Source organism: Saccopteryx bilineata, chromosome 1 (assembly GCF_036850765.1).
Source record: "Saccopteryx bilineata isolate mSacBil1 chromosome 1, mSacBil1_pri_phased_curated, whole genome shotgun sequence".
NCBI classification, from domain to species: Eukaryota; Metazoa; Chordata; class Mammalia; order Chiroptera; family Emballonuridae; genus Saccopteryx; species Saccopteryx bilineata.
The window spans coordinates 401,314,466-401,342,045 of NC_089490.1; the positions used below are offsets into that span (position 1 = coordinate 401,314,466).

Here is a 27,580-nt window from a genome sequence, read left to right on the forward strand (position 1 = left end):
TGCAACACCTTGGTTGTTCATTGATTGCTTTCTCATATGTACCGTGGGCCTTCAGCAGACCAAGTAGCCCCTTGCTCAAGCTAGCGACCTTGGGTCCAAGCTGGTGAGCTTTTGCTCAAACCAGATGAGCCGCGCTCAAGCTGGTGACCTTGGGGTCTTGAACCTGGGTCCTCTGCATCCCAGTCCGATTATCTATCCACTGCACCACTGCCTGGTCAGGCTTTTCATCTATTGAAGACAATTGATAACCTCTTGCCGTGAACCAGCGCGGCTAGTAATTCCAGGTCCTGAGTGAGAACGATGTGGAATGAAGAAAATAGACTTAAAGAGCAAAAGGATAGGATTGGGAAGCCTCTGCAAGCTGATGACAAGAACAAAGCAACACAGCCCCCGGTTTGCTTTATTATATAGCCATATGCAAATAAGTAAGTCTCCCATACAAAGTCACACATCTCCAAGGCAACCCAAGAATTCTCCCAAGTGCAGAAACCCTCCACCTTGTATAACTAAAATCAACCAACATGAGAACAAACAAGGGATGAGAGGAAGGGCATGTAAATTGCTTCCAGCAACTTAAGCAAGCAAGTGAAGTGGGGAGATGGGATGAGTGCAAATACTGAGCTTCTCAGCCAATATGGAGGTGGAGGGGGGAGAAGTTAGCCTTTTGCTAAGCCTTGAACTGCAAAGGGCTTTGCCACTTGCAGTCTCCCACACTCTATGTTTCTTCTGGCTCTTAACATTCTATTGCTCTGAAGATGAGGTCTGAGTAAAAGAGTTTTAATAATGTGGACTCAGTTCAATGGTATATTAGATACTAGACCCCAAACAGGTTGGGGGCAAAATTGCTGGGTAAGAGACAAACTGGATGTTGTGGCCCTTTTCTGCTACTCACCTCTCTCCATGGGAGATATAGAAAGAGCCATCCTTATCTCCTTGGTTTGTGGCCCATCAAATAGTTATAACAACTGTCTCACAAGATACTGTCATAGTTAAAAATTTATATAAAAAGCCAGTGGTGACAAACAGGCAGTGATTCAATAAATGTTAGCACTCTTCCCTTTGGCAATTCCGCTTCCTAAAGGGAACACCTGAGAGTAAGGGAGTGAAAGGGATAGAAAGGCTCCAATGATTCCCCAGATGTCAGCTTATCAAGTCTGAGATGATAGTATCATGAACTTTCCAAAAATAAAAGCCACCTTTCACCAATAGGTTTACCTGTGAGCAACTGAGATGGGGAGGGTGGTCTATACAGTGCTGAGCTCAGACTCAGAGCCATGATTCAGGTTTCAGTAGACATGTTCTTTGGAGTAGAACCAAGGTTGTGCACTGGCCCGGCACACTGCCAGTTCCCCTCCTGTTCTGCCCAATCTTGGCTTCACAGAGCTGGGGTGGAAGAATTTTCCCTGAAGGAAAGCAGCCAACACCCTGTCCCACCCTTCTCCTTGGGTAACGCTCTGCCAGGCAGGAATCTCTCTCACCAGTTTTCTTTTGGCTGCCTGACGAACCAGCAGCAGGATCATCCGTGTGGGTTGAACCTCCACTCGCCACGCCTCGCCCTGAACTTGGCCAGAGCCCTGCAGCTGGAGTCTGGAAGACTACCTTGCATTCAACTGGGAGCACTTTTGGAAAACCAGAGCTTCTCCTGTCAGTGAAGCCTATGAAAGCCAACTCCTGCCCTTGGCATATTCAGTGGAGCCAACGTGGGGAGGGACCTTTTCCCTGGGGGCGAGGGTCCCCTTCCAGGCACTGCCTGGGGGTGCTTTGGCACCTTGGAATTAGGTTTCGGGATATGCTTGGGACTGGGTGCCAGTGAAAATACAGGACGCCCAGTTTGAATTTCAAATGATCAAATAATTTTTTAAGTATAAGCTTGCCCCAAATATTGCATTGGATACATGTATGCTTAAGTTGTTGTTTTTTCCCTTTTAAAACTGTAATCCAAATGCAACTGTTCATCCTGTATTTTTATTTGCGAAGTCGGGGAACCAGAAGTTGGCCGGGGGCAGCTGGGTGGGGTAGCCCCTGTAGGTGCGGTTGCTTGGGGGTCAAGAACCGACTTGGGGTCCCGCACCAGCAGCTTGTCCGGGCTCGGGGCGACCGAGGCGTTTTGAAAGGGCTGAGGGCTGAGCCTCGGCGGGACCGTGGGAAAGTCTCTTTCGAGAGAAAGGAGGAGTCCTGGCCTGGCCTCATTCCTGCTCGCCTCCAGCCTCGCTCGCCGCCCGCGGGCTTTCCCCGGCCCTGCGGCGCGCCCACTTCTCCGCCCACGGGTCGCGGCAGCTGTGTGTGGCTCCCACAGTTCCGGGCAGGCTCCTGAGGCTCATGGTCTGAGGGGCGGGGCGGGGCAACGCTGAGTGCGCACGCGCGGAGGGCCGGTGGGCGGGGCGCGAGCGCACGCGGTCGGGCAGAGACCGCGTCGTGCGACCGGGCGTGGCGGCGGGCGGAGGTCGAAGCCGCGGGCGGCGCCGCGAGGCTGGGCGTTGCTGCCGCTCTTCTTGCGGAATGGAGGGGTTGGCGGTGACCGTCTGTGAGGTGATGTCAAGAAGGGAGAGAAAGCGGGGGACAGTCTTATGTGGAGATGGATGGGCTTTGTGAGGAGACCGCGAAGTTTGGGCAGAGGGGTCTGGGCGTTGTCTGAGGTGGCCAAGGAAGGTTCGGGAACGGTACGGCTTGGTGTCAGTCACGCGGCGTTGTGAGGACGGGATGAGACCCCGCGCGTGGGAGCGCTTGGGCGGTAAAACCCGAGGGCCCTAAGGGAGGGACGGCCACCAGCTGAGGGCATGGCCACGTGTCGCTGCTCGCCCTGCACAGCGGAGAGCACCGAGGCTCGGGAAGTGCGGCTGCTTGTCAGACCTCAGCGGACCGAGGGCGAGAGCAGGGACGCCAGCCTCGGGGCCCTGTCCCATCCCGTGCCGGGAGGGCGGCAGCGGGAGGCGGGTTGGGCTGCCCTGCCCCGCCCTAGGGGCCGTCGGGACCGGCCCGTGCCAAGCCGGCGTGAGGGCGAGGCGCTGCCGGCCGTCGGGGTGTGCCGGGCCATCGGGGTATGTCCGGCCATCGGGGTCCGGGCCGGCGCTGCTGGGTGACGGTAGGCCGCACCCGTGGACTGGACATGGTTCCCTGCCCTGGAAGGTGGGGTTGTCCCCGGGCACCGGTTCGCCACGTTTGTTCCTCCGGTACAGCACTTCCACAGCCGGTACCTGGTTGGATTCTTAGTTCGGGGCCTCGTGAGGGATACCAGACAGATACAGGAGCGCGTGCGCCCCACGGGGTCGACCTGACCTCACTCCGAGTGCTTCCAGCCTTCCCGCCGCCGCCTTTGTCATCAAAGAAAAACTGGAGGATTCGATTCTACAGTCGATAGAACCCAGAGCTTCTGACTCCCTGGGCCGGTGTTCACTTCCCAACCACTTTCTCATTACGGACGGAGAAACTGCTGGAAAATCTTAGAAGCACGATAAATCAGAGGATGGGTGAAGGAAAGTGTTAGATGTAGACATGCCTGGAAACTGTCTTTATAAACTCTGGTACAAATTGGGATTAGTTCCCAAGTTCTCTTACTGAGACCTCCCTGCTCTTTTACACACGTGTATATATATGGAAGTGAGAGTCTACTTTCAAAAACATAATAGAATTAAATACAGTGTATTTTATTTCAGATTTGTCTCATCAAGACTGAATTTTTACCCAGACATCTTGGAGATCTGTTCACCTTAAAATATTGTGTGCTGCCTTTATTGTAGATGAACTTATTAGAAATAATAGGTAATATTTATTGAGCACTGGATCAAGCATTTCGCACATTCAGCAGCAGCCATATGTGGTGAATTTGTTTTTATAAATGAGGAGGCTGAGATACAGAGAAGTAACTTGCCCAAGGTTACATGCTAGAATTTGCGGCATCAGGATTCAAGAACAGGTATCTGCCTCCAGCGCCAGTGCTCTTAGCTCGTATTCTGACCCTCAGAAATGTTGATTTAATGAAAGGTAGAGATGATTCATAACTCAATGCTGGCTTTTCTTTAGGAGGGAAAAAAGAAACAGGAAAAACAAACTCCTACTTAATTTTTTCTAATTATTTTCAGATGAATTTATCTTTTGAATAAAGCAATTTAGTGTCTCCATTTCCTGTCTTGTTGGGAACACTGTTGAAGTTCACTGTCTCCTTTATTACGTCACTCCCCTATGCTATTTCTTCTGTTTAGACACAATGCTTTGTTCTGAACAAATGTAGATCTGACATTTTGCAAGCAATAATATTATTTTTGAAATTAGAATTATTGGGAGGGAGGACATGGGAGGGAGGGAGGGAGGGAGAGAGTTAGGGGGAGGGGGAGGGGCACAGAGAACTAGATAGAGGGTGACGGAGGACAATCTGACTTTGGGCGAGGGGTTTGCAACATAATTTGATGACAAAATAACCTAGACATGTTTTCTTTGAATATATGTACCCTGATTTATTAATGTCATCCCATTACCATTAATAAAAATTTATTAAAAAAAAAGAATTATTAACTATATTGTACAAATTTATTATTATCATGATCTCTAAAGAAGATTGTGTTTTCTTTGAATTGTGCCTTTTTCAGATTTTGAAATACTTAATAATTCACTGGAAGTGTGAAACAGCAAAGGGAGCATTGCTAGAAGGACAGCTAGTGATTTCCATAGAAGCATTAAATTCTGAACACCAGGCAAATATTCTTCATTGTGTAACAACTAGTAAGTGGAGGAAGAAAAAAATGTTGATTTTCTATCTTTGTCATGATTTATATTATAGTTTATTTTAAAAATTCAATTTGTCATAATCTTTTATCATGTTACTACTTTAGGGTTTGTTCCATAGTTTAAAAACTTAGTTATGTAATAACTATCTGGTGATAGATTTACAAATGTGTCATACAAGAAAGATGAGTAGAATGACTCTTATCACAGATTTACTTATTTTACTGGCTTAAGGTAAAATTGCTCAGAAACAATCTCACTGTTGCTTTTGATTTGAACCTCTCTCATAGCAAAATTAAATTACATTGAATTTTATCTCCTTTTTCGTTCATATCTAGCCTTTGGTAGTTGGGAAAGAGCCAAAAAATAAAGGAAAAAGAAAGGAAATAAAATGAATAGTGGCCTGACTGGTGATGACCCAGTAGATAAAGTGTCGACCTGGGATGGTGAGGTCCCAGGTTCGAAACCCCAAGGTTGTAAGCTTGAGCATGGATTTACCAGATTGAGCATGGGTTCACCAGCTTGAGCATGGGATCATGAATATGATCCCATGGTCATTGGCTTGAGCCCAAAGGTCGCTGGCTTGAAGCCCAAGGTCCCTGGATTGAAGCCCAAGGTCTCTGTCTTGAGCAAGAGGTCACTGGTTTATCTGGAGGCTTTACCCTCCTTCCCCCCCCCCCCCCCCCGCCCCTGGCCGCCATCAAGGCACATATGAGAAGCAATCAATGAACAACTAAATGAAAAAATATATATATATATATTGCATATTCTGATAATCCTAATTTGCAGTTATTTGAAAAATACTTCTCTCTTCCATTTGGCTCTTATTCTTTTGTCATTTTTTGCCTAAACTTTTGAGAGAAGCTGATGCAGAGTGGTTCTGAAACTAATTTTCTTGCACGTGTAAAGTGATAACTTTTAGTTTGTCTAGGTCTTTGGTGTGTGTGTGTGTAGATTTATTGAAGGTTAATTTGGAATGAAGTTGTCCCATCAGCCTTAGAGAAGTCATCCTGAGTCCCAGTTGAGATTGGGTAGTACTTTAGGCTTTACACGACATTTTCTTACCTGAATGGGAATTACCTGTCGTCTTTTTTGTGTATTTAGCAATAGACATTCTCAAGAGAGGTATGATAGGTTGGTTTGCTTCTACTTACATGAACTCCACTCTGATTTGAGTTCCCACCATTCATGAGGGAGATGATTAGCTATGTGGCTAGGGCAGTGTTGGCCTATATATGATTGTATTAGATTATGCATTGATTCTATCCTGTAAACTGTTGCCAAGGTAGCAAAGTTGATTTCATTCAGAGCAAAGAACTTGAGCCACAGTAGCTTTTGGCAAGAAATCCAGTTCCACAGGCATTTTGAGCCTTAATGGGTTTCTTAAATGGCATTTCTTTCCTCTTTATTGTCTCTGATATTTCTATAATTATTTTTATATTTTTTTGGTAGGAGGAAAGATGACATATGCTTCTCATAAAACATTCCAACATTATAGAAAGAGAGATTATGGAAAGTGAGATTTTGTGGTAATCTCATTCTTTGTGATAATTACTAAATAACATTCAATATATATTCTAGATTTTTTTATTCATATGGTCATAGTCTCACCAGGTAGAAGGCTGGATTGCCAGCATTCTTGGATTGAAGAGTAAAAGGGGTATTGGATATCTCAGCATTCAGTGTTTATATTCTTCTCTCAGTCCATTCTTTTTTAGCTCAACTTTGGTTCTCAGTCCAGAGACCCATGTTCTACCTTTTTAAGGAATAACTTCTCCCCTCCCTGAACCACAAAGGTTGGGGAGGGCCAGTCTCTAGATTGCTGAATGGAGGAGGGAGTCTAAAGATCTACTTCCTAAATTTATTTTTTTTCCCAACCAACTTTTATTTTAGCTCCCACCCCAATCTAACTTCCAGAGGTTCCTGATACTGCCATTCCTGAGTCTTTGGGGATTTTGTTGTATACTTTGGATTGTGTTTTGGCGTTTTCATTTTCTGGCTTATATCTCAATTTGTCAGACCTCCTAAATCCTTTCCCACTAGTTCTTTTCAGTTTCTAGCATTTTATTACAATCATCTTTATGTCTTATTCTCTATCCTTACATTTATTTCTTTTAGTTTTTTTAAATTCAGATTTCAGGAGGGAGTAAAAGAGATGTGTATGTTCAGTCTGCCATCTTTACCTGAAAGTATGATGTAGTATGTTTGGTTTGAAATCCTTGATGATGAACCATGTATTACTTACTGAGGACTGCTGTAACGTACCACATACTTGGTGTCTTAAAACAAAAGTTTATCCTCTCACAGTTACAGAGGTTAGAAGTCCAAATCAAGGTATCAGCAGGTTTGGTTCCTTCTGGAGGCTCTAAGGGAGAAATCTATTCCATGCTTCTCTCCTAACTTCTGGCAGACCCTTGGTGTTTCTTGGCTTGTAGATGATTATCACTCCAGCCTCTGCCTCTGTCTTCACATGACATTCTCCCCTATTTTAATCTGTGTCTCTGTCTTCACGTGGCCTTCTTATAAGGATAGCACTGGGATTTAGGGTCACCCTAATCCCATATGACTTCATCTTGATAACATCCACAAAGACCCTACTTTCAAATAAGGTCATATTCATGAATACTGGGGCTTAGTTCTTCAAAATCTCTTGTAGAGGTGCAAAACTCAATTCACAACAAACCAGAACATTTTATTAGTGGAGTGATCCATTCATGAGAAGCTGAGAAATGACCATATGGTTTCTTTCCATCAGTAATTGTTGAAGGCTTTAACAAATATTATTTGTTGTAGAGTTTCTCACAATGTGTGTGCTATAGGCTGTTTATATGAGTTATGAGAAAGGAGTTATGTAGTTATCTACATTAGGGGAATGCTGGTTAAAATGAATGAATTTCATTATTGTTTTTCAATTACAGTTTACATTCAACATTATTTTGTATTAGTTTCAGGTGTATAGCATAGTGGTTAGCCAATCATATACTTTACAAAGTGGAATCTAAAGTTTCCTTGCTTTCAATCTTCTCAGAACCTTTAATATGCTAGTGTGGAGTGTGAATTATTCAAAATGAGCTGTATATAGCTTTTCCCAAACATATTTGACCTTATAGCTCTTAAATAATTTTTTTAAAGGTCATTTGTTCTATGATCTTTTGGGGAATTTTGGGCAATGCTCTATTACTTTTAAAATGTGTTCTACAAATTAGTCTCTAGAGTCATCTTTGTATTTGAAGGCTAGCACTTTAGTACAGAAATAGAAGTGTAGTGGAACGTGGGGGCTGGATGGGGTGTATGAAGATTTGCCTTCCTTGAGCACATGCACCAAAATGACCCACTTTCAACAATTGTTAACATGATACCTGTTAAAACTAAGAACAAGTGTTAGAAGAGACAGTATGACATATGCAGTTGAGAAATATCATGGTCAAACTGCAAGACATTAAAGTTTTGTTATTTTTTCTGTTAATGTTCTAACTCAGGGGTTGGGAACCTATGGCTCGCATTTGGCTTGCAGACAAATCTTTAATAAAAAAAATAAAGTTAAAAATATAAAACATGGCCTGACTGTGGTGGCGCAGTGGATAAAGTGTCGACCTGGAAATGCTGAGGTCGCCGGTTCAAAACCCTGGGCTTGCCTGGTCAAGGCACATATGGGAGTTGATGCTTCCAGCTCCTCCCCCCTTCTCTCTCTCTCTCTGTGTCTCTCTACCTCTCTCTCTCCTCTCTAAAAATGAATAAATAAAAAAATATATATATATATATAAAACATGGCCTGACCAGGTGGTGGCACAGTGGATAGAGTGTTGGACTGGGATGCAGAGGACCCAGGTTCGAGATCCCAAGGTCACTAGCTTGAGCGCGGGCTCATCTGGCTTGAGCAAAACTCACCAGCTTGGACCCAAGGTCACTGGCTTAAGCAAGGGTTTACTCGGTCTGCTGAAGGCCCATGGTCAAGGCACATGTGAGAAAGCAATCAATGAACAACTAAGGTGTCACAACGAAAATCTAATGATGCTTCTCATCTCTCTCTGTTCCTGTCTGTCTTTCCCTCTCTCTGACTCTCTCTGTCTCTGTAAAAAAAAAGAAAAAGAAAAATATAAAACATTCTCATGTATTCCAATCCATTCATTTCCTACCACTCATGTTCATGGTTGTGGGTGGCTGGAGCCAATCACAGCTGTCCTCGGGGACAACAACAATTTTTTTTTTTTAACAGAGACAGAGAGAGAGAGTCAGAGAAAGGGATAGAAAGGGACAGACAGACAGGAACGGAGAGAGATGAGAAGCATCATTCATTAGTTTTTTGTTGTGCATTGCGACACCTTAGTTGTTCATTGATTGTTTTCTCATATGTGCCTTGACCGTGGGCCTTCAGCAGACCGAGTAACCCCTTGCTCCAGCCAGCGACCTTGGATCCAAGCTGGTGAGCTTTTGCTCAAGCTGGCGACCTCGGGGTCTCAAACCTGGGTTCTTCCGCATCCAGTCTGACGCTCTATCCACTGCGCCACCGCCTGGTCAGGCATCACAACACCAAATTTTTATTGGATGATGCGTAAAGTACATGGGTCGTTGTATGGCTCTCAGGAATTACATTTTAAAATATGTGGAGTTCATGGCTCTCTCAGCCAAAAAGGTTCCCGACCCCTGTTCTAACTCCTCACTGATCACTAGTATAGGCCTGCTACAACCTGCCGTCGCTGTCCCAATGACCCATTCTCCTTATGCCTGTCAAGAACACTAAGAAAAAAAGATGATTGTCTTTTATTAAATGTTCTATGCTACTTGGACTCGTGTCTTTTGAAGTATATACAGTTTGTCCAGATCATTCATAATCTAGAGATCTAAGGCATTGCTTCTCTAATAGAAATTTATGTAATGATGGAAATGTTCTATATCTGTGCTATTCAGTACAGTAGCCACACTCGGCTTTTGAACACTTGAATTAAGGCTATCTAGTGTGACTGAGGAACAGAATTTTTCATTTAACTTAGCTAAATTTAAATAGCCACATAGAATTAAGTGGCTAGTGTATTGGACAGCACAACTTTAGAGAATGGTGTTGCCTCTCACTCTGGTTCAGTGATTCACAACCTTATTTCTCTTCTTGAATACACATTTTTTTTATTTATTCATTTTAGAGAGGAGAGGGAGAGACAGAGAGAGAGAAGGGGGGGAGGAGCTGGAAGCATCAACTCCCATATGTGCCTTGACCAGGCAAGCCCAGGTTTTCGAACCGGCAACCTCAGCATTTCCAGGTCGACGCTTGATCCACTGCGCCACCACAGGTCAGGCTGAATACACATTTTTTGAGGGACACATTTCCATGGGTTTCTATGGCCGTGATTCTTAGATTCTTAACTGGTGGGTCACATTCCTCAGGGGAAGGGCATATCCAATTTGGACAGAAACCTCCATGTAGTTCTTTTTTTCTTTTCATGTAGTTTTTCCCTCCCTCTTCTTTGGTATTGGCCTCTTCCCTCACTCTCTTCCCTGAAGAATTATTGCTGTAAAAATGCTCTAATGTTCAGATTTAAAACTCGAGGTACAGAGATTTCTTACCTGATATCTAATAAAGTATTTTCTACCTAAGTAAATTGATTAACAGGAGGTCCAAAATTATGACTCATACTGAAATATGGGTTATTGGCATGGTGTACTCTGGTTACTAGCTACAGGTTACAGTCTTTCTAGAATCCTTTTCGACCAGGAATAGTAATATCCAAAGAGGCAATCCTAGTGTTGAGTATAGGTGAAAAGACTTATTATTTCATCTCCAAGAAGTTATACTGCCCCCAAACAGTCATTGTGACCTCATAATTTTTCTTTGGAGCTTTCATTTTTACTGAACTTATTCGTATTGGCCTTTTTTATGCTGTGTCTATCTGGTATTTTCAGGTTCCCATTTGATTCTTTAAGTCCATTTAATTACTTCATTTGTGATATTTTCTTGTATTCTTACTACTTTTTTCTTTTTTTACAGTTGATTCTGCAGGAAGCATTTATGGTGGTTTGGTCTGCAAGAAGTTTCTAAAAGGTAAAGTTTTACCCAATTTCCACAAGACTGAATCTCTTCCGGGCAATGAGTTTGTTATTTTCTGAAACAGATTTATACTGAAAGGTAAGGTTGTCAGATTTAGCAAATAAAAAGACAGAATGCTAACTTAAATTTGAATTTCAACCTCTGAATTGTTTTAAAAGTTCTTTTTTTTTTTGTATTTTTCTGAAGCTGGAAACGGGGAGGCAGTCAGACAGACTCCCACATGCGCCGACCAGGATCCCCCCCCCCCCCCCCCCGACATGCCCACCAGGGGGCAATGCTCTGCCCATCCGGGGCATTGCTCTGTTCCATCCAGAGCCATTCTAGTGCCTGGGGCAGAGGCCAAGGAGCCATCCTCAGTGCCCAGGCTCCGATGGAGCCTCGCTGCGGGAGGGGAAGAGAGAGACAGAGAGGAAGGAGGGGTGGGGGGTGGAGAAGCAAATGGGCGCTTCTCCTATGTGCCCTGGCCGGGAATCGAACCCGGGTCCCCCGCACGCCAGGCCGACGCTCTACTGCTGAGTCAACCGGCCAGGGCCTGAAATTTCTTTTTTTGAAGTAATCTTTAAACATTGGGATTTAAAAGTGCTTGCTTGCTAAATTAAGGGCCATCAGGTATATCTCCCTTTGCCTTTGAAATTATTTTGGCCCTTGAAATCTACTTTCCAGCTGTCTATATCCTGGATTCTTTTATTCACTTATTTTATTTATTGGTTTTACAGAGAGAGGACAGGGGCAGTGAGAAGTATCAACTCATAGTTGCTTCACTTCAGTTGTTCATTGGTTGCTTGTCGTATGTTCCTGGGCTGGGCTAGTCCAGGCTTCCGAACAGGCAGCCTCAGCATTCCAGGTCAATGATCTAGTCCACTGCACCACCACAGGCCAGGAGGGAGGAGGGGTTTATTTTCTTGAGAGCTAGCTTGCTGTGTAATATCTCCATTCCTTTCAGTGATACTAGCATTCTCATAATTCTCCAGGCTTAAAGTTTTTAGGGATTTTTTTTTTTTTGCTTCTCCATTTTCTTTTCTCCGTTAATCTAATTGAATTTTTGTTAATTCTGCTTTTTTATGTTTCTCCTGATTGGTTTTTAGAATAAAATACCTCAGACCAGGTTTGAGATCCTCTGTAATTGACTAATAAAAGATTATTCTAATTGAGAATAATCTTCTATACGTTGAAAGATGATGTCCGTTGAGATAAATTCTTGTGTTTAAAAATTCTCATTACTTTATATCAATATAGATACTATTCTGCATCACATACTTGTCCATTTATGTAGAAATAAATCCATTTATATATTAATTTGTTTATATGTTTATCCATTTATGTAGAACCACTTTTATGATAAATATCTATTTGATGAAACATGATGGTTTTAGTTTATCCTTCTTGCCCAGGTCTAGAAGCTATTTCCTATCATGTGCTTACCCTAGTGAAGAAAGGAAGAAAGGATAGAGGAGAATGATGAAATGGGAGAATATGAAAAAAGTATACTTATAGGTCTCTAGTTTGCTGTTTCTTTCTTGCCTCTTTATACATATACATACATATACATATATATCTATCTATAGGTAGATAGATATAGATATATATGGTAGATATCTATATCTATATATCTATATCTATATATATATTTTTTTGTATTTTTCTGAAGCTGGAAATGGGGAGGCAGTCAGACTCCCGCATGCGCCCGACTGGGATCCACCCGGCATGCCCACCAGGGGCGATGCTCTGCCCATCTGGGGCATCGCTCCATTGCAACCATAGCCATTATAGCACCTGAGGCAGAGGCCATGGAGCCATCCTCAGCACCCGGGCCAACTTTGCTCCAATGGAGCCTTGGCTGCAGGAGGGGAAGAGAGAGACAGAGAGGAAGGAGAGGGGGAGGGGTGGAGAAGCAGATGGGCGCTTCTCCTGTGTGCCCTGGCCAGGAATTGAACCCGGGACTCCTGCACACCAGGCCAACGCTCTACCACTGAGCTAACCAGCCAGGGCCATTTATATTTTTTTGAGTGAGAGATAGGGAGGTAGACTCCCGCATGCACCCTGACCGGGATCCACCAGGCAAATCTCATCTGGGGCCAGTGCTTTTTTTTTGGGGGGGGGCAGTGCTTGAATCAGCCGAGCTATCCTCATTGCTTAGGGCTGATGCTTGAACCGATGGAGCCACTAGTTGCAGGTGGGAAAAAGAGAGAGAAGAGGGAGAGGGCAGGGAAGAGAAGCATATGGTCACTTCTTACATGTGGCCTGACTGGGGATTGAACCCAAGATATATTTCATGCCAAGCTGATGCTCGCTCTATCCATTGAGCAAACCGGCCAGGGTCTATTTTGATTTATATTTTATCTTTTTAAATATCTCATTCCCATGTTTATGGGCATAATTCAACTCTAGTAAAATACAGTTTAACATTTATTTCAAAATATTTTCAAATGTTTATTGAAACCGAGAAAATGTATAGCCTTTTTAAAAATTCAAAACACATGCCCTGGCTGGTTGGCTCAGTGGTAGAGCGTCGGCCTGGCGTGCAGGAGTCCCGGGTTCGATTCCCGGCCAGGGCACACAGGAGAAGTGCCCATCTGCTTCTCCACCCCTCCCCCTCTCCTTCCTCTCTGTCTCTCTCTTCCCCTCCCGCAGTGAGGCTCCATTGGAGCAAGGATGGACTGGGCGCTGGGGATGGCTCCTTGGCCTCTGCCCCAGGCGCTAGAGTGGCTACAGAGCGACGCCCCGGAAGGGCAGAGCATCTTCCCCTGGTGGGCAGAGCGTCGCCCCCTGGTGGGCTGCCGGGTGGATCCTGGTCGGATGCATGCGGGAGTCTGTCTGACTGTCTCTCCCCGTTTCCAGCTTCAGAAAAATACAAAAATAAATAAATAAAAAAAATTCAAAACACTATATAAGAATACCAGTGCTTGGCCCTGGCCGGTTGGCTCAGCGGTAGAGCGTCGGCCTAGCGTGCGGAGGACCCGGGTTCGATTCCCGGCCAGGGCACACAGGAGAAGCGCCCATTTGCTTCTCCACCCCTCCGCCGCGCTTTCCTCTCTGTCTCTCTCTTCCCCTCCCGTAGCCAAGGCTCCATTGGAGCAAAGATGGCCCGGGCGCTGGGGATGGCTCTGTGGCCTCTGCCTCAGGCGCTAGAGTGGCTCTGGTCGCAACATGGCGACGCCCAGGATGGGCAGATTATCGCCCCCTGGTGGGCAGAGCGTCGCCCCTTGGTGGGCGTGCTGGGTGGATCCCGGTCGGGCGCATGCGGGAGTCTGTCTGACTGTCTCTCCCCGTTTCCAGCTTCAGAAAAATGGGAAAAAAAAAAAAAAAAGAATACCAGTGCTTAAAAGTAGGAGAGATAGCTTTGCTGTTGATATATGGTTATGATAGTTCAGTTTTGGGGGCTTTTTTTTTAATACTTCACCTTTTTGTCATCACAGAGACTTTTTTTTAGAAATAGTTTAGTTTTATTGTCTTAATTTTTTGGTAAAGAAAATGAGGAGGTTGCTTTTCATACGTTAGAGAGATTGATGGGTTTAGGCTTGCGTACAATGGTGAATTCTTGGATGTCTGACTTCTTTAATTTTTAAATCTGAGATTTTTTATATTCAAAGATTAAAATTTTTATTATAATTTTATTTTATTTTGAAAATGTTATAATTTTATATCTTCAAGATCAACAACTCTAAGGCTTAGTATGTGTCTAACACTTTTTCCCTCAGGAGCTCATTTTGTTGACATGATCTTATTCATTCTTAAGAGGCAGGTCAGACTTAAGTGTTATCACCATTTCTGTTTCAGAGATGACGAAATGAGACTTACTGTAGATTTAGATAGTAAATTTAGAAGTAAGGAAAGAGTTTGTGGACTCATAGGTCATGGGTTACCACATGTAAATCCACACTTAATCTTCAAGCTTTTGATATGTTCTAAACAGTCTTTTGTTGCCAGATTTGCCTAACAGATATCAAGATTTTATAAAGAGAAGATAAATTGAAGATGAAAATAAGTTAAAGTAAATGAACTTCTTTGCTTCCTTAAAATTCTATACTCCTTTCCCTGCTAAGTTTACCTAATCATACTTCATTATTGAGAACATGTTCAAGATTTGATGTGAATTTTGTTATATTTATTTCTAATGTCTTACAGTTTTTTGCTGTTGTAAACAGTGGTATTCATTTTTAATTTTGATAGTTTATCTGTAGATTCTCTTGGATCTTCTATATAGGCCAGAGGCCGGGAACCTGTGGCTCTTTTGATGGCTGCATCTGGCTCACAGACAAATCTTTAATAAAAAAATAATAATGTTAAGCCCTGGCCGGTTTGCTCAGTGGTAGAGCATCGGCCTGGCGTGCAGGAGTCCCGGGTTTGATTCCCGGCCAGGGAACACAGGAGAAGTGCCCATCTGCTTCTCCACCCCTCCCCCTCTCCTTCCTCTCTGTCTCTCTCTTCCCCTCCCGCAGCCAAGGCTCCATTGGAGCAAAGTTAGCCCGGGCGCTGAGGATGGCTCTATGGCCTCTGCCTCAGGTGCTAGAATGGCTCTGGTTGCAACAGAGCGACCCCCATATGGGCAGAGCATCGCCCCCTGGTGGGTATGCCGGGTGGATCCTGGTCGGGCGCATGCGGGAGTCTGTCTGACTGCCTCCCCGTTTCCAACTTCAGAAAAATACAAAAAAATAAAATAAAATAAAAATATAAAACATTCCCATGTATTACAATCCATTCATTTCCTACTGCTCATGTTCATGGTTGCGGGTGGCTGGAGCCAATCACAGCTGTCCTCCGGGACAACATCAAATTTTTATTGGATAATGCGTAAAGTACATGGGTCGTTGTGAGGTCAGGAGGTAAACTTCCCTCCTTTTAATCAAGTAGTCAGTTAGCTAATTGCAGAAACTCTTTTGACAAAGAAGATGGCTAAAAGAAAAAAAGATGAGGAGTATCGTACTTTTCAGCAGGAATGGACAGAGGAATTCGCCTTTGTGGAGAGAGCAGGTTCTGCAGTGTGTCTAATATGCAATGATAAAATTGCATCGATGAAACGGTCAAATATAAAGCGGCACTTTGACACATGCCATACTATTGTACATTTGCATCGAAATATCCAGTGGGGGACAGCAGGAAGAAAGTATGTCAAGAACTACTGTGCAGAGTGCAAGCTAGGCAGCAGCAACTCTGTTTGGACCCAACAAGGTGACTGGAATTCGGCTAGCTTTGCTGGTGCTTTAGCAATTGTGAGAAACAGAAAGCCATTCACAGATGGGGAGTATGCCAAAACATTAATGCTTGATGTTGCCAATGAACTTTTTGACGACTTTTTGGATAAAGATAAGATAATCAAATGAATAAAAGACATGCCTCTGTTGGCAAGAACTGTTCATGATCGTACCATAATGATGGCAAATCAGATTGAGGCAACACAAGTGAAGGACATAAATGCAGCACCATTCTTTTCTCTTGCTTTGGATAAGTCAACAGACATAAGCCATTTATCCCAGTTCAGTGTGATTGCAAGGTATGCTGTCGGTGACACACTATGTGAGGAAAGTCTTGCTGTTTTGCCTATGAAAGAGGGAGGATTTATTCAAGTCTTTCACTGAATTCGCTAAAGAAAAAAATCTACCGATGGATAAACTTATTTTGGTGTGTACTGATGGTGCTCCATGCATGGTGGGGAAAAACAGGATTTGTAGCGCTTCGTGAACATGAAAAGAGACCCATCCTAAGTTTTCACTGTATCCTACATCAGGAAGCGCTTTGTGCTCAGATGTGTGGCGAGCAGCTTGGTGAGGTGATGTCACTGGTCATTCGGGTTGTCAACTTTATTGTTGCCTGAGTTTGTTTTTTTTTTTTTTTTTTTTGTATTTTTCTGAAGTTGGAAACAGGAGGCAGTCAGACAGACTCCTGCATGCGCCCGACCAGGATCCACCCGGCATACCCACCAGGGGGCGATGCTCTGCCCATCTGGGGCGTTGCTCTGTTGCATCCAGAGCCATTCTAGCGCCTGAGGCAGAGGCCACAGAGCTATCCTCAGCACCCGGGCCAACTTTGCTCCAATGGAGCCTTGGCTGTGGGAGGGGAAGAGAGAGACAGAGAGGAAGGAGAGGGGGAGGGGTGGGGAAGCAGATGGGCGCTTCTCCTGTGTGCCCTGGCCAGGAATCGAACCTGGGACTCCTGCACTCCAGGCTGACGCTCTGCCACTGAGCCAACCGGCCAGGGCCTGTTGCCTGAGTTTTAAATGATCACTAGTTTAAAACACTGCTGGATGAAGTTGGGAATAATTATCCTGGTCTACTTCTGCACAGCAATGTGGGTTGGTTGTCAAGAGGGAAGGTGCTCAGCCATTCCGCGGCTTGTCTGAGTGAAATCTGGACTTTTCTTGAAATGAAAAACGTCAAGCATCCTGAGTTAGCTAATAGTGAGTGGCTCCTGAAGTTCAACTATCTTGTAGACATGACTGAACATCTGAACCAGCTCAATGTGAAAATGCAAGGCGTCGGAAATACAGTCTTATCCCTTCAACAAGCAGTGTTTGCATTTGAAAACAAGCTGAAACTCTTCATCACCAACATTGAAACAGGTTGTTTATTACACTTTGAAAAACTGAGAGAGCTTAAAGATGCATGCACAGCAAGTGACCCTGCTCAACATCTTGATCTCCAGCAGCTAGAGGGCTTCACATCTAATCTCCTGCAGTCATTCAAAGTGTACTTTGGAGAATTTCGTGAGTGCACTCATCTTTTTAAGTTCATCACCCATCCACACGAGTGTGCAGTGGACAGCGCCGACCTGAGTTATATCCCCGGTGTCTCTGTCAGAGATTTTGAGCTACAAGCTGCTGACCTGAATGCCTCAGACATGTGGGTGAATAAGTTCAAGTCACTGAATGAAGATTTGGAAAGACTTGCACGACAGCAAGCAGAGCTGGCAAGCAAACACAAATGGGGAGAAATGAAAAAACTTCAACCCGTGGACCAGCTGATTGTCAAAACTTGGAATGTGCTCCTGTCAAATACCACACACTGAAGCATGTGAGTATTGCTGTATTGACAATGTTTGGCTCTACATATGCATGTGAGCAGTCTTTCTCACATCTAAAGAACATTAAGACCAACCTACAATCACGTTTAACGGATGGAAGTCTCAACGCCTGCATGAAGCTTAACCTCACCCCGTATCAACCAGACTACAAAGCCATCAGCAAACCATGCAGCACCAGAAGTCACATTAATGGTTAGAAGTACTTTATTCATTATTGGTTAACAACAGCATAACAATGTTGTTAAAAAGAATTCAGAGACTTGTACTTTAAAAGTGTTGGTCTTGCCTGACCAGGCGGTGGCGCAGTGGATAGAGCGTCAGACTTGGATGCGGAGGACCCAGGTTTGAGATCCTGAGGTTGCCAGCTTGAATGTGGGCTCATCTGGTTTGAGCAAAAGCTCACCAGCTTGGACCCAAGGTCGCTGGCTTGAGCAAGGGGTTACTCTGTCTACTGAAGGCCCGCAGTCAAGGCACATATGAGAAAGCAGTCAATGAACAACTAAGGTGTCGCAATGCTGTAACAAAAAACTAATGATTGATGCTTCTCATCTCTCCATTTCTGTCTGTCTGTCCCTTTCTATCCCTCTCTCTGACTCTCTCTCTGTCTCTGTAAAAAAAAAAAAAAAGTGTTGGTCTTAATAAAATGCACACATTTACTTGTATTTAGTGTTAAACATGTTGTATGGCTCTCATGGAATTACATTTTAAAATATGTGGTGTTCATGGCTCTCTCAGCCAAAAAAGTTCCTGACCCCTGATATAGGCAGTCAGAGCATCTTTAAATTATGACAATTCTGTCTTTTCTTTTTCAGTCCTTGTATGGCTTACCTCTTTTCCTTGTCATATTGCATTGGATAGAACAGTACTAGTATTGATTAGAAGAGCAAGAGTGATATTAGGCATCAGTGTCTTGCCTTCCTTTGGTGAGATTACTTAAAATTCTACCATTAAGATAACATTTAGTACAGATTTTTGATACTTGCTCCTTGTCAGGTTAAGGAATTTCTCTTCTATTTTAATTTGCTGGTAGTGTTTGTTATGAATGAGTGTTGTATTTTTTTTTTAATTTTTTTTTTTTTGTATTTTTCCGAAGCTGGAAATGGGGAGAGACAGTCAGACAGACTCCCGCATGCGCCCGACCGGGATCCACCCGGCACGCCCACCAGGGGCGACGCTCTGCCCACCAGGGGTGACGCTCTGCCCACCAGGGGGTGATGCTCTGCCCCTCCGGGGCATCACTCTGCCACGACCAGAGCCACTCTAGCACCTGGGGCAGAGGCCAAGGAGCCATCCCCAGCGCCCGGGCCATCTTTGCTCCAATGGAGCCTTGGCTGCGGGAGGGGAAGAGAGAGACAGAGAGGAAGGAGGAGGGGGTGGAGAAGCAAATGGGCGCTTCTCCTATGTGCCCTGGCTGGGAATCGAACCCGGGTCCCCCGCACGCCAGGCCGACGCTCTACTGCTGAGCCAACCGGCCAGGGCCGAGTGTTGTATTTTCTAAAGTGCTTTTTCTACATCTTTTGGGATTACGATATAGTTTTTTTAAATCTTTAATCTATTAATATGGTGAGTTATGGTGATAGACTTTCTGATGAAGTATTCTTGAAGTTGAATCACAATTTGATCATATAAATTTTATATATACTGGATTTAGTTTTTGAATCTATGTTTCTAGTGAGATTGGTTTTTATTATTCTGGTATTAAGATTATACTTTTTTTTTTTTTAAGAGAGAGAGAGAGAGAGAGAGAGAAACATGGATTTGTTGAGCTGATTGTTCCACTTACGCATGCCATCACTGATTGTTTCTTTTTTCTTTTTCTTTTTTTTTGTATTTTTCTGAAGCTAGAAACGGGGAGAGACAGTCAGACAGACTCCTGCATGCGCCCAACCGAGATCCACCCAGCACGCCCACCAGGGGGCGACGCTCTGCCCACCAGGGGGCGACGCTCTGCCCCTCCGGGGCGTCGCTCTGTTGCGACCAGAGCCACTCTAGCGCCTGGGGAAGAGGCCACAGAGCCATCCCCAGCGCCCAGGCCATCTTTGCTCCAATGGAGCCTCGGCTGCGGGAGGGGAAGAGAGAGGAAGGAGAGGGGGAGGGGTGGAGAAGCAAATGGGCGCTTCTCCTGTGTGCCCTGGCTGGGAATCGAACCCGGGACCTCCGCACGCCAGTCCGACGCTCTACCACTGAGCCAACCGGCCAGGGCCCACTGATTGTTTCTTGCATGTGCCCTGACTGGGGGTTGAACCCACTACCTCAGCATGATGAGAATATGATCTAAACCAGTGGTCCCTAACCCCCGAGCCACGACCGATATCGGTCCGTGGGCTATTTGGTACCGGTCTGCAGAGAAAGAATAAATAACATGAAATGTTTTCAGAATAACAAATTTAAATACAGCCTGAGTAATGAGGACATGCTTGTTCCTCCTTTAACTTAGCCCAATAAATATCGTAAGTTCAAAAATTATATTTTAAAACACCACAGTTTTACCTGACCAGGTGGTGCGCAGTGGATAGAGCATCAGACTGGGATGCGGAGGACCCAGGTTCGAGACCCCGAGGTCGCCAGCTTGAGCGCTGGCTCATATGATTTGAGCAAAAAGCTCACCAGATTGGACCCAGGGTCGCTGGCTTGAGCAAAGGGTTACTCGGTCTGCTGAAGGTCCGAGGTCAAGGCACATATGAGAAAGCAATCAATGAACAACTAAGGTGTTGCAACGAAAAACTAATGACTGATGCTTCTCATCTCTCTCTGTTCCTCTCTGTCTGTTCCTATCTATCCCTCTCTCTGACTCTGTCTCTGTTAAAAAAAAAAAAAAAGATGCATTCACTTTAACTCAACTTTTACAATTTTTTTATTTTTTCTTTATTTATTTTTTACAGAGACAGAGAGAGAGTCAGAGAGAGGGACAGATAGTGACAGACAGGAAGGGAGAGAGATGAGAAACATTAATTCTTCGTTGCGGTTCCTTAGTTGTTCATTGATTGATTTCTCATATGTGCCTTGACCAGGGGCTACAGCAGACCGAGTGACCCCTTGCTCAAGCCAGCAACCTTGGGCTCAAGCTGGTGAGCCTTGCTCAAAGTCAATGAGCCTGCGCTCAAGTTGATGACCCTCGGGGTCTCGAACCTGGATCCTCCGCATCCCAGTCCGACACTCTATCTACTGCGCCACCGCCTGGTCAGGCTATACTAGCTTTATATAATGAGTTGGATAGGCTTATCCTTTTCTGTTCTGGAACTTTTGTATCTATTCTTTGAAGATTTGGTAAAGCTAACCAGTAAAAAAAATTATTTTACCTGGTATTATGGGTAGGGAATGTGAAAAGGAATTTTTTTTTTAACAGAGCTAGAGAGAGAGTCAGAGAGAGGGATAGATAGGGATGACAGACAGGAACAGAGAGAGAGATGAGAAGCGTCAATCACCAGTTTTTTGTTGCAACACCTTAGTTGTTCATTGATTGCTTTCTCATATGTGCCTTGACCGTGGGGCTACAGCAGACTGAGTGACCCCTTGCTTGAGCCAGCGACCTTGGGTCCAAGCTGGTGAGCTTTGCTCAAACCAGATGAGTCTGCGCTGAAGCTGGCAACCTTGGGGTCTCGAACCTGGGTCCTCCACATCCCAGTCCAGCACTCTATCCACTGTGCCACTACCTGGTCAGGCAGGAAATATTTTTGATAACTAGTTTTCTTTAATGATATTTGGTTTGTTGAAGTTTTCTGTTTCTCCCAGTGTTAATTTTGGGGATATGTATATTTCATTAAAGATACAAACACACACACATACACACAAAGTGTATACTTTATTCTCTTTCAGTCATTTATCCAGTACATACTTGTTGAGCACCTGTTGTTACATGTTAGGCATTTTATAGTAGTTTTCAAATTATCTGATGTAAACTTATTTATAGTACTATTCTTTTATGATTTAAAATATGTATACCTTATCTCTTTGGGGTTTTGTATCTTGTTTTTGTGCTTTCTTATTTTCTTGATTATAGTGATGATAACACTCAGCAAATACTTTATTTTAAACACGAAAGTTTAAGTAACTTTTCAAAGTCATAAATCTAGTAAGTGGTTGAGTGGGATATATGAACCTAGACAGACTGGCTTTAGAGGCTGTGTCTTAACCACCATTCCATAGTATTAGGGTCTGTGCTACAATATAGGTGTTGGCAAAAGTAGGTTTACAGTTTATCATACAGAAAAAGACATGCAGTTTATGATTTCAATAGCTTATTAACTCAAAAGAATGTCACAGTATACTTAGAAGAAAAAGAAAAATAATAAAAATAATACAATGATTAGGCCCTGGCCAGTTGGCTCAGCGGTAGAGCGTCGGACTGGCGTGCGGGGGGACCCGGGTTTGATTCCCGGCCAGGGCACATAGGAGAAGCGCCCATTTGCTTCTCCACCCGCTCCCTCCTTCCTCTCTGTCTCTCTCTTCCCCTCCCGCAGCAGAGGCTCCATTGGAGCAAAGATGGCCCGGGCGCTGGGGATGGCTCCTTGGCCTCTGCCCCAGGCGCTAGAGTGGCTCTGGTCGCAGCAGAGTGACGCCCCGGAGGGGCAGAGCATCGCCCCCTGGTGGGCAGAGCATCGCCCCTGGTGGACGTGCCGGGTGGATCCCGGTCGGGCGCATGCGGGAGTCTGTCTGACTGTCTCTCCCCGTTTCCAGCTTCAGAAAAATACAAAAAAAAAAAATAATAATACAATGATTAATAAATAATAATACAAGAATAAACTCTGGGCCCTGGCCAGTTGGCTCAGTGATAGAGCGTCGGCCTGGCATGCGGGAGTCTTGGGTTCGATCCCTTCCAGGGCACACAGGAGAAGCGCCCATCTGCTTCTTCACCCCTCCCCTCCCCTTCTCCTTCCTCTCTGTTTCTTCCCCTCCCGCAGCCAAGGCTCCATTGGAGCAAAGATGGCCCGGGTGCTGAGGATGGCTCTGTGGCCTCTGCCTCAGGCGCTAGAATTAGAATGGCTCTGATTGTGGCAGAGCATCGCCCCCTGGTGGGCATGCCGGGTGGATCCCGGTTGGGTGCATGCTGGAGTCTGTCTGACTGCCTCCCCGTTTCCAACTTCAGAAAAATACAAAAAAGAAAAAAAAAAAGAATAAACTCTGTTTTGTGTACTCACAACTGTAAACCTACTTTTGCCAACCCCTGTATACTGTTTTGCTAGAGGTTTGCCTACTATATAGCTTTTCAGATAACCATCTCTCTACTTCTGTTCAATGAATGAACAGATATTAGTTTCTCTTTTCCTTTGACACCTTCTCAGTTCACTCTCATATCACAGGGTAAAAGAAATCTATAGCCTGTATCACATTTGGTGGTTGAGTTATTGAGGTTGTGTGAAGGGCAGGTGTATGCTTGAAAAAATGATCAAATTTTTCTCTGTCCATTCTCAAGCTGTGTCCTTTTTGTTTAGGATGCAGTGATAGTGTGAGGCTCAGGTGTGTATTCCTTTGTTAGAGACTTGAGTGACCACACCTTTGCTGATGGGACAGGTAGGAAGGGAGAAAGACAAGAAGCATCAACTCATGTTGTGGCTACTTTAGTTGTTCATTGATTGCTTTCTTATACGTGCCTTGACTGGGGGGCTCCAGCCCAGCCAGTGACGCTTGCTCAAGCCAGTGACCTTGAGCTCAAGCCAGCAATCTTGAGCTTTAAGCCAGTGACCTTGGGCTCAATCCAGTGACTATGGGGTCATGCTATGATCCTATGCTCAAGCCAACGACCCCGTGCTCAAGATGGCAACCTCGGGTTTTGAACCTAGGTTCTCAGCGTTCCAGGCTAATGCTTATCTGCTGTGCCACTGCCTGGTCAGGCAAGAGAAGTTATTTTAAGTGGAACTTTTTGTTAGAGAAGTAACATATATAGCTTATTTTAGGAAAATAGAAAAAATAAAAAAACTACTTGCACAATCAATGTTGGCTTTTATTATATTCTTTTCAGGTTTCCCCCATATATTTTTAATATGTGGTTGTAATAACAATAGATACACAATTTTGTCCTACTTGTTAAAATTTAGCATGTAAGTATTTTTCATGTTATGACATAGTCTTCTAGTCATTACTTTTATTTTTTTAGAGACAGAGAGAGAGTCAGAGTGAGGGATAGACAGGGACAGACAGACAGGAACGGAGAGATGAGAAGCATCAATCATTAGTTTTTCGTTGTGCATTGCAACACCTTAGTTGTTCATTGATTGCTTTCTCATATGTGCCTTGACCCCTTGCTTGAGCCAGCGACCTTGGGTCCAAGCTGGTGAATTTTTGCTCAAACCAGATGAGCCCATGCTCAAGCTGGTGACGTTGGGGTCCTGAACCTGAGTCTTCCACATCCCAGTCTGACGCTCTATCCACTGCGCCACCACCTGGTCAGGCTAGTTATTATTATTATTTTTTTTTTTGTATTTTTCTGAAGCTGGAAACGGGGAGAGACAGTCAGACAGACTCCCACATGCACCCGACCGGGATCTACCTGGCACGCCCACCAGGGGCGAAGCTCTGCCCACCAGAGGGCGATGCTCTGCGCCTCCGGGGCGTCTCTCTGCCGCGACCAGAGCCACTCTAGCGCCTGGGGCAGAGGCCAAGGAGCCATCCCCAGCGCCCGGGCCATCTTTGCTCCAATGGAGCCTCGGCTGTGGGAGGGGAAGAGAGAGACAGAGAGGAAGGAGGGGGGGGTGGAGAAGCAAATGGGCGCTTCTCCTATGTGCCCTAGCCGGAAATCGAACCTGGGTCCCCCACACGCCAGGCCGACGCTCTACCGCTGAGCCAACCGGCCAGGGCCTAGTTATTATTTTTAATAGATAAATTGTCCATAGAAGATGTATCATACAGTAATTAATCATTTTAACATTTTTAGGCTTTTAGGTTTCTCCCTTTTCCTCATTGTTATTAATAGGAGTGTATTGTAGTGGTTAGAAACTCATACTGTATGTCCTTGAATGAGTTATTTGACCTTTTTTTTTTTTTTTTTTTAACAGAGAATCAGAGGGATAGACAGGGACAGACAGACAGGAATGGAGAGATGAGAAGCATCAATCATTAGTTTTTCGTTGCACGTGCGACACCTTAGTTGTTCATTGATTGCTTTCTCATATGTGCCTTGACTGCGGGCCTTCAGCGGACCAAGTAACCCTTTGCTTGAGCCAGCGACTTTGGGTCCAAGCTGGTGAGCTTTGCTCAAACCAGATGAGCCCGTGCTCAAGCTGGCGACCTTGGGGTCTCGAACCTGAATCCTTTGCATCCCAGTCTGATGCTCTATCCACTGCGCCACCACCTGGTCAGGCGAGTTAATTGACCTTTTGAAAATACTTGCTTCATAAAGCTGTTTTGAGGATTAAATGAGGTAATACGCATAATGCATGGAGCACAGCTGATATTGAGTACATAGTTCTCAATAATGCTAATTAATGTTAATGTCGCTAGAATAAATATCTTTTTTTTTTCTACTTTTTTTTTTTTGCACTTCTCTGAAGCTGGAAACGGGGAGAGACAGTCAGACAGACTCCCACATGCACCCGACCAGGATCCACCCGGCACGCCCACCAGGGGCGACGCTCTGCCCCTCTGGGGCGTCGCTCCGCCGCGACCAGAGCCACTCGAGCGCCTGGGGCAGAGGTCAAGGAGCCATCCCCAGTGCCCGGGCCATCTCGGCTCCAATGGAGCCTCGGCTGCGGGAGGGGAAGAGAGAGACAGAGAGGAAGGAGGGGGTGGGGGTGGAGAAGCAAATGGGCGCCCCCGCCACGCGCCCTGGCCGGGAACCGAACTCGGGTCCCCCGCACGCCAGGCCGATGCTCCACCGCTGTGCCAACCGGCCAGGGCCTAGAATAAATATCTTAATGCATATAGGTTTTTATTAAATTGAAAAATTTAGGACTGATTTTGTGAAGTAGAATTAACTTGATCAAAGTTGGCATATTTTAATGGTTCTTGGAATTCCTTTTTATTTTTTATTATTTTTTTTTCTGAAGCTGGAAACAGGGAGAGACAGTCAGACAGACTCCCGCATGCGCCCGACCGGGATCCACCCGGCACGCCCACCAGGGGCACCGCTCTGCCCACCAGGGGGCGATGCTCTGCCCATCCTGGGCGTCGCCATGTTGCGACCAGAGCCACCCTAGCGCCTGGGGCAGAGGCCACAGAGCCATCCCCAGTGCCCGGGCCATCTTTGCTCCAATGGAGCCTTGGCTGCGGGAGGGGAAGAGAGAGACAGAGAGGGAAAGCGCGGCGGAGGGGTGGAGAAGCAGATGGGCGCTTCTCCTGTGTGCCCTGGCCGGGAATCGAACCCGGGTCCTCCGCACGCTAGGCCGACACTCTACCGGGAATTCCTTTTTAAAAAGGTTGCATCATGTAACAATAGCATTTTATGTGAAGATATCAACTTTCTGTACTTTTCTAGCATTGGGAATTTCAATTACTTAAAATGTTTTAGCCACTTAGTAGTTAATGAAATTATATATAGTTTTTTTGTTTTTTGTTTTTTTTGTTGTTGTTGTTTTAACTTTTTTTCCAAGTGAGAGGAGGGGAGATAGAGAGAGAGAGACTCTTGTATGGGCCTGAACTGGAATCCACCTGTCTGGGGACAATGCTTGAATTAATTGAACTATTTTTAGCACCTGAGGCTGACACACTCGGACCAACTGACCTATCCTCAGCACCTGGAGCCAACACTTGAGCCAGTTGAGCCACTGGCTCACAAAAAATGTATACTTTGGGGAAATACTATGAAGGTGTACAAATATCCTGTTTCTCCTTAAATTCTGCATCACTGATGCTGCTACTAGCATCACTTGGCTTTAACCAACCCTCAGGTATCAACCCAAGGCATCATCACATCTATAGCTTTGGTTTTGGTCCCTTGCTCAGACCTCCTAGGTGTGGCCTGTGTGACTCTTGCTCTTAAGCCTTTGGGTGTTGCAATAGTAGCCCCATGTATTTTTCTTAGTTCAGGCCTCAAATATGGTGCATCTTTGGTCCTTACTTACCATTATGGATTCTCTCCATATTTTCTTCCTGAAGATGAGGGAAGAATATCTCTCCATGTCTGGTCTATAAAGATTTCTGATTTCCTTTTTTCTTACCATGACTGTGTATTTATTAGAATTTTAAAAGACTTGTTTTATCATTTTATGTGTTTGAATGGGAAGATGAGATTTCAACATATGCTTGACTTCTCTTGACATAGAAGGCTTTTATTTAATTTTATTGTTTCACCTTTTCACATTTTTTTTTTTTTTTTATTAAGTGAGAGGCGGGAGGCAGGGAGGCAAACTCCCACATGCGTCCCAACTGGGATCCACCTGGCAAGCCCCCTACAGGGTTATGTTCTGCCCATCTGGGGCTGCTGCTCCATTGCTCAGCAACCAGGCTATTTCAGTGCCTGTGGTGAGGCCATGGAGCCATCCTTAGCACCCGGGACCAAATTGCTTGAACCATTTGAGCATGGCTGCGGGAGGGGAGGAGAGACAGAGAGAGAGAGAGAGAGAGAGAGAGAAAGGGGAGGAGGAGGGGTTGAGAAGCAGATAGTTGCTTCTCCTGTGTGCCCTGACCAGAAATTGAACCCTGGACTTCTACACGCCAGGCTGATGCTCTACTACTGAGCCAACCAGCCAGGACCACCTTTTCATATTTAATGCTAGTCAGTCAACTTGATTTTTTTGTTTATTTTGGTATATGGAGTAAGGCAATTAAAATTGACTTCCCTCCAAATAACCTCATTTTTTATTTTTGTTTTTTTAATTGATTGACTTGAAGGGAGAGAGACAGAGAGATAGAGAGGGAAAGAGAGAGAGA

The 27,580-nt window shown here is 44.9% G+C and overlaps 1 long non-coding RNA gene across 1 annotated transcript in view; it reads left to right on the forward strand.

Annotated features, from left to right (window-relative positions):
* The first annotated feature begins 1,506 nt into the window (after window positions 1-1,506).
* Window positions 1,507-27,580, forward strand: part of LOC136318977 (uncharacterized) — a 35,673-nt gene continuing 9,599 nt past the window's right edge. Inside the window, exons 1-2 of the long non-coding RNA XR_010728142.1 lie at window positions 1,507-1,743; window positions 10,700-10,753. This is a non-coding gene — a long non-coding RNA (uncharacterized lncRNA). The remainder of the gene's footprint in view (window positions 1,744-10,699; window positions 10,754-27,580) is intronic.